General features: G+C 38.9%; 1 protein-coding gene across 1 annotated transcript in view; it reads left to right on the forward strand.

Annotated features, from left to right (window-relative positions):
* LOC120527721 (limbin-like) overlaps positions 1-16,689 on the forward strand; it is a 220,501-nt gene that overhangs the window by 106,446 nt on the left and 97,366 nt on the right. The gene's annotated exons all lie outside the window — the stretch shown is intronic.

Consider the following 16,689-nt stretch of genomic DNA (forward strand, 5'->3'; position numbering starts at 1 on the left):
GTGCGAGGGTAAAATGAATCGGGATGCGTTAATCAATGTAATCGGTGTACCAGGAAATCATGCATTGACAAAAGCTTGTAATGCAAAGTGTGATTAAATGCATTATTTTTTAATGCGTTATGGAGCACATGCATTGAAGCTTCTCAGCTGTGCTTGTGCTAAGAAAAGGAAAGATTTTAAAAATAACGTAACACGATTGTCAATGTAACCTTTTGTAAGTAGTGCCTGGAGGATTCAGCGTGGAGAAACTCTAGAGACAGCGTGTGTATTAACTTGTGGATTTTTCTGTGAGTATTTGGTGGCAGTGTGACGAAGTTGCTTCGGAAGACGGCGTTAGGCGTGGAGCTCAGCTCAGAGCGAAATGAGGTAAATGGGAGGGGAGATGATGACGTGACTCCCCACCCGCCTTAACTGTCAATCCCCACAAACACAGTCTCTCGGAATTTGCATAAACACACCCCCTTCACCTACAATTTTAACTTAGTTACAATGTGATCAAAACTCTCGTTTATATCCTGCGTCCTCTCATTAAACTTGTATCCCGCATTACCTGTGGGCATGTGAAACGCCTGTCTATGAACTTAATTTAAAGTTTAGGTTTACACCTTGCTTTCTTTCCAAGGTAGCAGCACTCATGAATATGGTAGTATATGTCACTCGCTCACTTCTTATTGTTTCGCTGCCTTCTCAATTATATAATCCATGTTTTCTTAAGCACTTTTTGGAGGTCTTCCTGGTTTTCTACGTACTGCATTGACAGTCAGTTCACGTGATTACGTGAGCGGCGTGATGATGTCACATGAAACTCCGCCCCCCACGTCTTTCCAGCTCAACTCCATTACAGTTAATGGAGAAAAATACCTTCCAGTTATGACCATTAGGCGTAGGATTTCGAAATGAAACCTGCCCAACTTTTGATGAGTCAGTGAGTGAGTGAGTGAGTGAGTGAGGGCTTTGCCTTTTATTAGTATAGATAAACACAATGAAGCCTCATTAATGTGTTTGTATTGTTTACTGAAGTGCCTTATTATATACAATGGTTTTAGTTTTTCCATCTTTAGCCAATATGTAATGGTTCTTAGGACTTCCTACCATTGACCATGCCACATAAAGTAGTAAATATGAGAAACAAGCTGTGTCCAAATTGATTCTAGCAATTTTCAATGATTTTCCAAAAGTTCCGAGTGTCAAGTGGATGATAACAGACATACAACACTGAATCTCCAATTAGTCTTTTTCAATTGAAATTCTTTCACAATCAATTAATGGTTAAATATTTTACCTATATAAGTAAATATGATAAGTTCAATATCATAGCTATATTTATGTCTGTACGTTACCTTCAATTTTGATAAGTTATTAAATTAGTTTTTTGATTATGAACATATTAAAAAAAAATTCTATTTCTTTTTTACAAAAAAGTTGTAACACCAATACATTAGCTATGATTTTGCGAAACAAATGACATTTACTTCATTAATGAACAAACACAAATCGAAAAGAGAGCTGTTGAATCCACAGAATAAATATAGGATGTTTATGATAGTTAAAAATAAAATTGCTTACTTATCTATTTATATATAATATAATGGATGACCTATTTTAATCAAAATATAATCGCAAAATATGTTCAAAGTGGTGTAAAAAGCATGGGAAAATTGAAGCCTTGTTTAAGGTTTTTTGACAGAATAATTTTTGTTTTGTGGTGTAGACAGCCAAAAAAGTCAGTTAAATTAAATATTATTATTAGATTGATTTAATTGAATTGCCACTACAGCATTGTTACAATAAGAATAATATAGTTAACAAAAATAAACATTAAACAACAAACAAATACGGTAATCCCTCGCTACATCGCATTTCGACTTTCACGGCTTCACTCTATTGCGGATTTTAAATGTAAGCATATCTAAATATATATCATGGATTTTTCCCTGGTTCGCGGATTTCTGCAGACAATGGGTCTTTTAATTTATGGTACATGCTTCCTCAGTTTGTTTGCCCAGTTGATTTTATACAATGGATGGCTTAAAAGCTACCCAATCAGAGCATGTATTACATATTAACTAAAACTCCTCAATGATATAAGATATGCTTCTCGCGCGGTGCTTGATTGCTTTTCTTTCTCTCTCACCCTCTCTGACATTCTCTGCACCTGATGGAGGAGGTGTGAGCAGAGGGTCTGTTTGCACAGAAGCTGTTTGCTTATAAGATATCTAAAAAATGCCGCGTTATCGCGGTGCTTTGGCATACTTAAAAGCCCAAAAGCACGTATTGATTTTTTGATTCTTTGCTTTTCTGTCGCACGCGCTCTCTCTCTCTGACATTCTCTGCTCCTGACACGCATTCTTTGAAGAGGAAGATATGTTTGCATTCTTTTAATTGTGAGAAAGAACTGTCATCTCTCTCTTGTCATGGAGCACAGTTTAAACTTTTGACTAAAGGGTGTTATTTCATGTCTAGAGGGCTCTAATAATGTTAACAGTGTGGGAGAGTTTATAAGGGCTTAAAATATATAAAAATAACCATACAAACATATGGTTTCTACTTCGCTGATTTTCATCTATCGCGGGGGGTTCTGGAACGTAACCCCCGCGATTGAGGAGGGATTACTGTAGTACTGCAGATTTTTCATGATAAAACTGTCGGTTGCTTTTATGGAGCACACCAGAAACGTTCTGAGCGTCAACTGGATGATAACATATATACAAGACTGCAACATTGTTACAGTCTGCTTTATATATAAGATATATGGTGACTCAAGTCACAAAGACAAAAGGAGTCCCAAAAATAGTTGAGAAGCTAACCCAGTCAACTCTATTTAATTTCAAAAGCAACAGATGGTGCGGTGGTGCTCAAACATAAATAATGCTGGCAGTCACCTCCAGTTTGCCCTCCGGTAGCCGTTCCAGTGTCAACTGGATGATAACATGCATACAAGAATGCAGCGTCACCCCCCACCCTACCCAGTATGGGTTGGGTTAGGGTTTATTTAACCCTACAGTATTTTCAGTCGACCAATGAGAAACGTGTACCAAGTTTCATGAAAATTGCTCCAGCCGTTCGGAAATGATGCTGGAACATACATACACACATACACACATACTTTGACTTTTATCTATATTAATAAATCACTCACTCACTCACTCACTCACTCACTCACTGACTCACTCACTCACTCACTCACTCACTGACTCATCACTAATTCTCCAACTTCCCATGTAGGTAGAAGGCTGAAATTTGGCAGGCTCATTCCTAACAGCTTACTTACAAAAGTTGGGCAGGTTTCATTTCGAAATTCTACGCGTAATGGTCATAACTGGAAGCTATTTTTCTACATATACTGTAATGGAGTTGAGCTCGAAAGCCGTGGGGAGAGGAGTTTCGTGTGACATCATCACACCTCCCACGTAATCACGTGAACTGACTGTCAACGCAGTACGTAGAAAACCAGGAAGAGCTCCAAAAAGCGCTGAAGAAAACATGCATTATATAATTGAGAAGGCAGCGAAACAATAAGAAGCGAGCGAGTGACATATACAACCATATTCATGAGTGCTGCTACTTCGGAAACAAAGCACGGTGTAAACCTAAAGTTTAAATTAAATTAATTCATAGACAGGCTGCCGCTGGCGTTTGTCATGCCCACGGGTAATGCGGGATACAAGTTTAATGAGAGGACGCAGGATATAAACGAGAGTTTTGATCACTTTGTAACTAAGTTAAAATTGCAGGTGAGGTGCTGTGTTTATGCAAGTTCTGAGAGACTGTGTTTGTGGGGGATTAACAGTTAAGGCGGGTGGGGGAGTCACAACATCATTTCCCCTCCCATTCATCTCATTTCGCTCTGAGCTGAGCTCCGCAGCTAACACAGTGTTACGACTTTGTGACGCTGCCACCAGATACTCACAGAAAAATCCACAAGTTAATACACACGCTGTGTCTAGAGTTTCTCCACACTGAATCCTCCAGGCACTACTTACAAAAGGTTACATTGACAATCGTGTTATTTTTAAAATAGTTCCTTTTCTTAGCACAAGCACAGCTGAGAAGCTTCGATGCATGTGCTCCATAACGCGTTAAAAATCACACATTTAATCACAAGCAAAGGGGAACTTCTGTCAATGCATGATTTCCTGGTACACCGATTACATTGATCAGCGCTTCACGATTCATTTTAGCCTTGCACCCCCTTGGTTTTAGAAGAAGTATGAAAAAATATGAGGTTAACACAGAAAAAAAGATCACCAATTGAAGCTTTATGAATAATCGATTCGCCATCAATAATTGTTTTGGTAAAGCCATACTCAGCGTAATCCTCCTTCCTTTTTATAATTTTTCCGCGACTAGCCATGATTAAATGAACGGTAAAAAAGTAAGAGCAAAGCGAGGATGATTTTTTCAGGCAGGCAGGCGACAGCTCAATAGCTCAAATTTGGATATAAGTAGCTTCTATTTAGTCGCCAGAAATATCTTTGTTAGGAATGGAAGTTGAATTTAGTCTTTAAATTTCTATGGTAAAGAAAAACTTATGCAATGATGACTACATTTAACTATGTAAAGTCAAAACTTGTATATATAAAGTCATTCGCGAATATGTAAAGTCAAAACTTGATTATATAAAGTCACTGTCGGAATATATAAATTCAAAACTTGAATATATAAAGTCAGCGCTGGAATATATAAAGTCAAAACTTCAATATATAAAGTCAGCATCGGAATATATAAAGTCAAGGCTGGAATCTATAAAGTCAAATCTTGAATAAATAAAGTCAGCGTCGGAATACAGGCTATAAAGTAAGCGCTGCAATATATAAAGTCAAAACTTCAATATATAAAGTCAGCGTCGGAATATACAAAGTCAGCGCTGGAATATCCATCTATTTCCCAACACGTTGAATCTGACCACTGGGGCACGGGGGTCTGCTGGAGACAATCCCAGCCAACACTGGGCGCAAGGCAGGAACCAATCCTGGGCAGGGCACATGCATCATTTTCAAAACATTAACCGAACAGTGTTTTTTTAATTTATTTTTCTGAATACGTTTTTGTTAACTTATTTCAGTTCAGAGTCGTTTCAATCAATAGATTTTGACTTTCACTTTATGTATTCAGGAGTGAGTTTATATACTCCAATGTTGACTTTATATAATCATGAATGACTTTATAGATACCGACGCTGACTTTATATATTCAAGTTTTGACTTTATATATTCCGACAGTGACTTTATATATTCAAGTTTTGACTTTATATATTCGGGAATGACTTTATATATTCAAGTTTTGACTTTATATATTCTGACGCCGACTTTATATATTCACAAAATCAATTTATTTGCTTGTTTGGCACCCCATAGTATATGTGTGTGTGTATATATGTACACATGTATGTATGTATATATACTCAGCAAAAAAAGAAACGTCTTCTGACTTTCAACTGTTTTTACTTTCAGTAAACTTAATGTGTAAATATTTGTATGAACACTAAAAGAGTCAACACCATAAGACATAAACTAAAAATGTTTCACAATGTGTCTCTGAATGAAGGGAGGCTCAAAATCAAAAGTACCAGTCAGTATCTGGTGTGGCCACCAGCTGCTTAAAGTACTGCAGTGCATCTCCTCCTCATGGACTGGACCAGATTTGTCAGTTCTTGCTGTGAGATGTTACCCCACTCTTCCACCAAGGCACCTGCAAGTTCCTGGACAGTTCTGGGGGGAATGGCCCTAGCCCTCACCCTGCGAGCCAACAGGTCCCAGACGTGCTCAATTCCTTCGACGATAAACACAAATCCGTCCAGCACCCATGGTGAGACAAAACCGTGACTCATCAGTCAAGAGCACTTTTTGCCACTCCTGTCTGGTCCAGCGAATGTGGGTTTGTACCCATAGGCGGCGTTGTTGCTGGTGATGTAAGGCAGGTCTTTACCAGACAACAGGCCCACAAGCCCTCAGTCCATCCTCTCTCAGCCTGTTGCGGACAGTCTGACCTTTGATGGAGGGATTGTGTGTTCCTGGTGTGACTCGGGCAGTTGTTGTGGCCATCCTGTACCTGTCACGCAGGTGTGATATTCGGATGTACCGATCCTGTGCAGGTGTTGTTACACGTGGTCTTCCACTGCGAGGATGATCAGCTGTCCTTCCTGTCTCCCTGTAGCGCTGTCTTAGGCGTCTCACAGTGCGGACATGGCAATTTATTACCCTAGCCACATCAGCAGTCCTCATGCCTCCCTGCAGCATGCCTAATGCATGTTCATGCAGATGAGCAGGGACCCTGGGCATCTTTCTTTGGGTGTTTTTCACAGTCGGTAGACAAGTCTCTTTAGTGTCCTGCGTTTTTAGAACTGTGACCTTAAATGCCTACTTTCTGTAAGCTGTTAAGGTCTTAACGACCATTCCACAGGGACATGTTAATTAATTGATTATGGTTAATTGAACATGCATGGAAAACATTGTTTAAACCCTTTACAATGAAGATCTGTAAAGTTATTTGGATTTTTAAAACATTATTGTTGAAATACACAGTCCTGAAAAAGGGACGTTTCTTTTTTTGCTGAGTATATATGTATATGTATGTATATATATGTATATATATATATATATATATATATATATATATATATATATATATATATATATATATATATATATATATGCCAGCAACACTCATGACAATGACAAAACAATTACATTGTCAATCATGTTACATTATTATTAAAATGTTTCCTTTTCTTTTTACTTCTCAGCTGCGGGTATTTTGCTATATAAATATATACTAGGAAAATACCGCGCTTATGAGCGAGAAGTAGTGTGTTAAAGAAGCAATGAAAAGAAAAGGAAACATTTTGAAAATAACGTAACCTGATTGTCAATGTAATTGTTTTGTCACTGTTGTGAGTGATGAGTGTTGTTGTCATATATATATATATATATATATATATATATATATATATATTTACACACACACATAAACATATATATATATACATATCTATACATATACACATATATACATACAGATATATCTACATATATACACACACATATATACACACATATATACATACACACACATATATACACACAAATACATATATATATATATACATACATACACACACACATATATAAACATATATATACATATACATACATATCTACATATATACACACACAGCTATTTCAGATCAATGCAATACGCTGTTTGTTAAAACGGTTGACTCCCGCTCTTACGTGCAATAACAAATCAAATCATTCAGTTGTCTTTGCTCATATGTCATTTTAGAGGTGGACGCCTGGCATCTTTTTTTGGCCACAAGTTCATTTCTGTTTGGTGTGAGGTTCTGTGTTGTGGAGATTCTCAGGATGGATTGCAGGTGCTCATCAGTGAGGCGACTCCTGTGTGCTGTTTTGTTAGTCTTTATCACTGAGAAGAGCTTCTCACACAGATATGTGCTACCAAACATGCACAAGGTTCGAGCCGCATGTAGACGGACTTTTTTTGTTCTTCAAAGTCACCAAAGCGCCGTGCAAACTCAGTGCGCAATAACTCTAGTAAGCGGTAAGTGTTCGGCAAGGCAGCTGCAGCGCTGCATTATGGGATCTGTAGTTTATTGTGTTACCAGCGCTTCCTATACCCGGCTTTAATAACAATAATACAGTATATAAAATGATCTCGGGCGGATATAATTACACCGGGCCGGATGTGGCCCGCGGCCCTTGAGTTTGACACATATGGACTGAATAGAACTTGAAAAGATATATTTTTTCAAATGTGATCGCGCAATTCAAATAGTGTTGACGCCAAGCACTACAGCCTGCATGCCTCAATGAGTCATCCTCCCTCGCTCTTACTTTTTACCGCTCATCTAATGAATACACTGAGTATGGCTTTACCAAAACAATCATTGATGGCGAATAAAGTATCCATTATTCGAGTATGTAGAGCGGGATATATATATATACCCGCGTATCGCAGCAGAGAAGTAGTGTGTTAAAAAGGTAGAAAAGAAAAGGGAACATTTTAAAAATAACGTAACATGACTGTCAATATACAGTATTTGTTTTGTGAGTTTTACTGAGTGTTGCTGTCATCAAGGATTTGATTATCATTATTTCTTTCAATCAGGTTCGTATTTGTAGGATGTGTTGTGTTCAAGTTACATTCCGTGTTTGTCAATCGTTGTAAAGATGACAGGTTTCATTCATCGATTCGTTTCTTACTGCATCAATAAACAGCTCGTCTTCTTCTTTATCTGAGACCTGACACACTGCATGCACGGGTTTTTTTTACACTGTCTTCCTTTAGCGGGACATTGACTTTTTCCACCGTGTGCTTTGTTTCCACAGTAGCTGCATTTATGAATATGCTTATCAGGCGCTTCATATTTTTGCTGCCTTTTCAATTGTGTAATTCGGTTTTGTTCAGCGCTCTTTGGAACCGTTGCTTTTTATCTGTGCACTGCGTCAGTTCACGTGAGCCACTCGGTGTACTTGCATCGAAGGTTCCCAGCTGTGCTGGTGCCATCTCGTGCTATGCTTTATTTAATGTTACCTTAGTCCTGGCACTTAAAACTTTCTCTCGCAGTTTCGCTGAGTTTGTGTCAAACACCACCCTGACCATCTCATCTTCCTCTCCATAAGCACAGTCCTTCATCCGTGAATATTTACCCGTGGCAGTTTGCTATTGGATTGCCGCTGACGGACGGCCTTATATGGGCAGGCACTAAATTACAAACGCCAGCGCAGCCTGTCTATGAACTTAATTTAAAGTGTAGGTTTACATCGTGCTTTGTTTCAGTAGCAGAACTCATCAATATGGTTGTATATGTCACTCGCTCGCTTCTTATTGTTTCGCTGCCTTCTCAATTATATAATGCATGTTTTCTTGAGCGCTTTTTTGAGGTCTTCCTGGTTTTCTATGTACTGCGTGATTACGTGGGAGGCGTGATGATGTCACACGAAACTCCGCCCACGGCGTTGAAGCTCATCTCCATTACAGTAAATGGAGAAAACTGCTTCCAGTTATGACCATTACGCGTAGAATTTCGATATAAAACCTACCCAACTTTTGTAAGGAAGCTGTAAGGAATGAACCTGCCAAATTTCAGCCTTCCACCCACACGGGAAGTTGGAGAATTAGTGATGAGTGAGTGAGTGAGTGAGTGAGTGAGGGCTTTGCCTTTTATTAGTATAGATAGATATAGATATATATATATATATAGATATGACAACAACACTCATATCAAAGACAAAACAATTACATTAACAATCGTTACGTTATTTTTAAAATTTTTCCTTTTCTTTTTCATAACTTCTTTAGCACACTACTTCTCTGCTGCGAAGCGCGGGTATTCTGCTAGTCTATACTAATAAAAGGCAAAGCCCTCACTGACTGACTCATCACTAATTCTCCAACTTCCCATGTAAGTAGAAGGCTGAAATTTGGCAGGCTCATTCCTTACAGCTTACTTACAAAAGTTAAGCAGGTTTAATTTCAAAATTCTATGTGTAACGGTCATAACGGTCGACAACGTTCGCCATGTTGAACTTTCTTATTTATGGCCCCATCTTCACGAAATTTGGTAGGCGGCTTCCCTGCGCGAAACCGAAACCTATGTACATACTTATTTCGGTGGTATGACGCCACTGTCGGCTGCCATATTGAACTTTCCAGCGGTCTTTGTTACTTATGGACCCATCTTCAAGAAATTTGGTACGCGGGTTCCCAATGCTAACTGAATCCTACTTACGTACATATATACGTCCATAGCTGGCAGCTCGGTCACCATGTGAGGCAGCGTTGGGTCCCCCATCCCAACGCCTCCCACGTTGTTGGCTTCCTGCCTATATGAGGCCATCCGTCGCTCCAGTCTCTTCATTCCCTTCCTTGCTTCACCATGGGATTCACGTCTCCCTGCTGATAACTGCAGCTTTTTTATTTAATCCACGGCTTCTCTGCTGTTTTATTGTTAGTTTATTACGATTATAGTTATTGTGTAGGTATTTTAAACTTACTTTACTTTATCGTTCCAACCGTACCCCCATTAACATGTCTATCGAGGTGATCATCATTCATCAAGAACTGTCACTTACACCTTACACTGACACCTGCCTTTTTCATTCTCTGTGTTACATATTGCACGGCCATATCAGGCTCACTCTTGATATCTGGAGGACCATTGTGTCTTATGTATTGAATGACTGGGACAGGTTCAAGGTGTGGACTGATGACGGTACAGGAGATAATTATACTACACAGGAGCACTATAAGAGTGAAATGCCTAAGCCCTTCACTTATGGTTCTGCATGTGAGTTGATGGCTGCCGCTGAATTATTCGGTTGTTGCTTTCAAGTGTACCAAAATGGCCAAATATTTTACACCTTTGGACAACCGCCAATGCCTCTTAAACATCTTAGATTCACAGGTGACGATTTCAGTAGTGGATACTTTGATGTTTATGAATGTTTAAACTCTCAAAAGCTGTATGCGAAATTATCGATGAAACTGGTTGTGTGCTTACAATGCTTGACATATGCCGAATGTCACTTCAACACAACAAGTCCTGCAAATACTGTCGTAATTTAAACAAACCATGAAACTCAAACCGATTATGACAGCAGCAATCCAACCTGTGATATTTGAGGCAAGATTGCTTTTCACATGGCCAACTGTATGTTGCATGCTCAAGAGTAAGCTCAGCGCACAGCTTGGTCATATTACAACCAAAGGGCCGAACTGACAACATAGTATACAAAGAGATTCTTAACAAATAATTATTGGTATATTTTCCCTCAGTTTAAAAAGGTTTACTTTTCTTCTTAATAAAAATTTTAAGGCAGTACTTTGACGCTGCAAAGCGCGGATATTTTGCTAGTATAAATACATGTATATATAGATAATATTTATAAAATGGCAACATTTTTGACTATATTATTAAATAAAAGGACAGCACAGAGGTTTGAGAGTAAAACAAAATGTGTTATATACTGTTGAATCCTTTGACTTTGTAGTAACCATGGTTTAGGATGTACTCAAAAAAGACAGTAAATGCTATGCAGTTCTTCTTATATTTTATGAGATGTGGAATGCATTCTGCAATATCATGCCTGAAATTCATTTTACTTAAAGGGAAGCAAAAGAATGATATTGTTTTGGCTGTTGGGTCTGAAGAATTCTTAGCATAGGTTCAATATTGTCTTACATGAGACATCATCACACTAGTGATCATTATATTGGTTTGGTTTTCTTTCTGTGGACAAGTGAAATGAGTCAGTCCTTTAGTAAATCTTTTTCTGTTTTGAAACTATGCTCTCTTAAAACATTTTTAAGAGTAAAGCCAATATTAAGGAACAAAATAGACAGCAATGACACCTATGGACATGCTTTCCTCAAACAGAGATAATATTAAAATGAATCTGATTTCTTCCTAGCTTTACAGAATGAAATGCCATTATTCCATTGTGTAAGGGTAGGTGAGTTAGGATTCTTTCAGTTGAGAAAGATAAGATAGCAGGTCAGCTATAAGGGCTCGTTTATACTAGAGGACGCGTTCTGAGCATGTCCTCAGAAATTAATGTGACGTGTGCTCGAGTTTCAGTACCAGGCAAAAGTCAGGGAGCGTAGTGTTCTAAAAGTCGGAACAGTAAACAGTGTCTCTGTTTATTATCTACATGTGACAGAAAGACACTTTGTGGATCCTACGAGATCGATGTGCACGCTTCGATGTTTGATGAATGATATGATGTGGTGAAGCTAAATGCCGACATACAAATGCATTCGTGGTGCTTTTATATTCAAGCATCGTATATTCCCGATCGTAATGACACAGTACATTTTAAAAGTCTCACATACCATCTTATGTGCCGTCTTTTTTTTTCTGTGGCTTCCTCCGGACCTGACAGCAGTGGCAAACAGCAATAGATCGCCACACAGAACACATTAAATGCATGATATTCCAACTCTCTGCACATTTAGAATCCTTACATTTTTACTTGATATCACTTTCAGGATGAAATGCATTATAGTATGTATGTTACATTTTACAGATAAATCGTTAATTTCGTTTAAATAATGAACACTGCTAATAATTACACACATGGAGATGACACAGTGTCATAGTGGTAGCACTGCTGTCTCGCAGGGAGTCACGTCACTGGTGTTCCCTGCCTGGAGTTTACATGTTTTCCTGCTGGGTTCCCACAGTGGGCTCCGGTTTCCTTCCAAAGATATGCAGATTTGGTGACACTAAAATGACGCTAGTGTATGTCTGTGTGTTCATATTCACCTTGTGATGAGCTGATGCCTCGTCCTTGGATTGTTTCTGGCTCGTGCCCGATGCTGTTTGGAATGGACACATCCCTGGATTGATGGATTTAATCATTAAACATCCTTTTCAGAGATATTGTGGTACTGTGTCATCAGAATTTAATGGGTGTTCCAGGCAATTTTCAACACAGCGAAGCCAAACCTGTTCTCACCATCATAATATCTCGCACTGCCACCTGGTGGATTCCTCCAGATTTACATAAAGTACGCACGCAAGTATAAACAGTACAACGCTTGTGCATGGCTTGCGTTGCGTGAAGTATAAACCCGGCTTAACACCACTGTAAATTAGGTAGATGTTATTGTGATTTAAGGTTCGATGAATACACGTCTGAGGAATAAGTCAAGATTATTTTCAAATTAGGTCTCAGCAGAGGATATTCCCATAGCATGTATTTTGTCTTATAAGAGTCCTAGGTGACCCAAATGTACTGTTTATTGTGTGGACCTTAATAAAATGCCTCAAATCTCATACTTTTATCCTCCATATGTTACAGCACCTTTAATACAGATGCCTTCAAACAATGCAATGGAGCAAAAGAAGAAACAGGAGAGAATGTTACACTTTTAATTATTTATTATAGATAATATGCCCAAATTATACACAATCAGATTACAATTTGAGTGTTAGTTACAAACCTATATAACCTGATGGTGCTGGCTGTGTTGTTTCAGCAGATGCAATAACTTTTAGTCACATTCAATTCTTCCTGGTCAGTTCATCATCTGCACAGGTCTAGGCAGCCTTTCTGTCTCGGCAGGCTCCCTGGGCCTATACAGATGATTTGCTAAATTCAGCTATACAGTAAGTTATTTGTCCACCTGAAACCACACATCTAGCATTATCAGGTTGTATGGTTTTGGTATTTAAAGCCACAGTCTATTTGCTTGTAAGTACAATTTATTACCTATAATACATAGTTAAAAGTGCCACACATTCTGCTGCTTGTTACTTTATCTAATTGCCTGAGGTTATGATGTAGAAGGTAAGTATGAGGTGCTGATCAACCTCATCTGACAAGAGAAGATGGGAATTTATACATTTTGTTAAAGTCTACATAAATAAAGAGTATAAAGGGGAAAATATGTTAACCTAGGACTCTATACAGCAGAACAATCCCAATTGCTATGATGCCATGCCAGGATAATTTTAACATCCATAACCAAGTTTCCACTAAAAATTCTGTTTCATTAATCGTATGCCACAATTAGTAAAGACTAGTACATTTTTTTATATTAACCAAAATCTGAGTTTTCATATCTGGTATGACCTTTCTTGTTACTGTAGTCCACATAAACAGTTTTATGTTTGAGATCATAGTTTTCCAACCAAGAAATTACTACCTGAGCACAAAAAATCTGATTCTACATTACATTGACTCTTTCTTTAATTCTGTTGCTTTCCTTACCTTTGGATGTCCAACAAAGTGTCCCAGGGTTTCCACTTTTACATGCACCAATCATTTCAGGTTTTGCATTTTATGAGCAGCATTTAGTATTTTTATGCAAGGTGATTTTCCATCCATGTATCTGTCCATCTATTTTCTGCTTCCTATCTGTTTCTGGGTCCACGGGGGCATCAGTCTAAGCAAAGATGCCCAGATATCTCTTTCCCTGGGACCTCCTCCAACTCCTCTGTGGGAATACCAAGGCGTTCCCAGGCCAGCTGAGAGTTACAGTCCCTCCAGTGTTTCATGTGTCTTCCCCGTGGCCTCCTTCCTGTTGGACATGCCTGAAACACCTACACAGGGAGGTATCAACAACAACAACATTTATTTATATAGCACATTTTCATACAAACAGTAGCTCAAAGTGCTTTACATAATAAAGAATAGAAAAATAAAAGACACAATAAGAAAATAAAATAAGTCAACATTAATTAACATAGAATAAGAGTAAGGTCCAATGGCCAGGGTGGACAGAAAAAACAAAAAAAAAACTCCAGACGGCTGGAGAAAAAATAAAATCTGCAGGGATTCCAGACCATTAGACTGCCCAGTCGCCTCTGGGCATTCTACCTAACATAAATGAAACAGTCCTCTTTGGATTTAGGGTTCTCACGGAAGGACTTGAAAATGATGGTCACATAGACTTCTGCCTTTTAATCCATCCATCATTGTTGGAGCATCATGATGCTTTGAGTAGATGGAGGTGGCACAGGCCACTACCAGAAAGAAACCAGAAAAAGAAACAGAAGAGAGAGTAGGGGTCAGTAGGGACTTTAGAGCCACCATGAATAGTTATTATGATGAATTGAACATACAGAGTATCAGGATTAAGTTAAATTGAAGTTATAAAAAGGCTATGTTAAAGTAATATGTTTTCAGCAGTTTTTTAAAGTGCTCTACTGTACTAGCCTGGCGAATTCCTATTGGCAGGCTATTCCAGATTTTAGGTGCATAACAGCAGAAGGCCGCCTCACCACTTCTTTTAAGCTTTGTTCTTGGAATTCTAAGGAAACACTCATTTGAGGATCTAAGGTTACAATTTTGAATATAAGGTGTCAGACATTCCAATATATAAGATGGGGCGAGATTATTTAAGGCTTTATAAACCATAAGCAGAATTTTAAAGTCAATCCTGAATGACACAGGTAACCAGTGTAGTGACATCAAAACTGGAGAGATGTGCTTGGATTTTCTTTTCCTAATCAGATGCCTGAACTGGCTCCTTTCGATGTGGAGGAGCAGCTGTTGTACTTTGATCTCCCAAATGTCTGCTCTTCTCACACTAACTCTAAGGCTGAACTCAGAAAACCTGTGAAGGAAACTCATTTCTACCACTGTTCAGTACAGTTCTGCTGTACTGTATCTGGTGCTTTTAGTCACAACCCACAGCACATGGTCATTGGTGAAGGTAGGAACATAGATCGACCAGTAAATTGAGAACTTTACCTTTCAGATGAGCTCCCTCTTCACTACAACTGACCAGTACAACATTTGCATGACTGTATGACCATCCAGTCTACAGGCATTATGTGGACTAGGAAAAGGCAAATGATTGCATCCTTCGGGGTGTCTTGTTTGGGGCACATCAAGGATATGGGAGTGCCAAGCTATCCTGTTCCTATACAACTAGAGTGAAAGCTTGGTTTGCATTCCCGACAGTAAGTCAGATTCATTGCTGATGTATGTTGACTCTACCAGTGCTGCCCTTTGTCACTGATTTTGTTGCATAATTTTTATGGACAGAATTTCTAGGCATAGCCAAGGAGTGTTGTGAGATGTAGCCGGCTTATCATCCCGGGCCAATACCTCCAGGCCGCCAGACGGAGCCCTCCCTGCAGTATGGAGGTGCCCCGAAGACCAGCAGGGAGTCATGGGACATGTAGTTTTTATACAAGTTACAGGGTGAAAAGAAAGGACTTGTACCTGACCCGAAAGTGATTGAGAGTCACATGGACTGGAGAGTGGAACGCTTCCGGGTCAGGGTATTTAAAAGGACTGTGAGAGCTCACAGACGGCGAGCTGAGTTGGGTGGAAGGGTGGCAACGCGTCTGGCAGTGGAGGATTGTTTGTTATTGGTTATTGTGATTAGTTAATGAGTATAGTGGAGGAGAGGGTGCTTTCTGCACTGTGGCATTTAAATAAAGTCAAATTTTGGACTTTTAACTGGTGTCTGGAGTCGTGGACAGGGGTTCGAGGGAGCGATAGCGCCCCCTATCTGTCACAGTGTCTAGTTCGCTGGCCTCAGGATTTCATCTCTGCTATTTGTGGATGATGTGGTTGTGCAGGCTTTTTTTGGGGGTTGGGTGGGGGATATCTGACTTTACACATTGGGGCAGTTTGCAGATGGAATGAGGATCAGCACCTCCAAGTCCAAAGTCATTGTTCACAGTCAGAAAAAGGTGGAGTTCCATCTCTGGGTTGGTAATGTGGTGCCGCCTCAAATGGAAGAGGTATATTGGGATCTTGTACATGAGTGAGGGAAGAGAGGAGTGGGAGCTCGACAGATGGATCAGAGGTATGCAGACATTGTGCTGGTCAGTCATGATGACCTGTAATGTTCATTTTTATATAATACTATATATTTGAACTGTAAAAATAGAATGTTTTTTTTAATAATTTCCTTTGTGTTTTTGTTTGTAGTTTGTTATGCTTGGACATATTTGTTTTAGATTTATATGAGTATGTGAGAATTTCAAGTTTAAAAAACAGTGCCAAGATTTTGCATTTTGTGAGCAGCTTTCAGTATTTTTATGCAAGGAGGTCTTGACAGAATTCTGTACATTTGAACTGTGTATTTAATGATAGTGGTTGATGGGGGTGAGGTTAATTTTAAAATAACCACACCCTACTTAATGCTTTCCTACATTTCAAAACTGTTTTTTTTTTTGGATGGTTTACCATTTATAACAAGTTA

The sequence above is a fragment of the Polypterus senegalus genome, chromosome 4 (assembly GCF_016835505.1).
Source record: "Polypterus senegalus isolate Bchr_013 chromosome 4, ASM1683550v1, whole genome shotgun sequence".
Classification (NCBI taxonomy): domain Eukaryota; kingdom Metazoa; phylum Chordata; class Cladistia; order Polypteriformes; family Polypteridae; genus Polypterus; species Polypterus senegalus.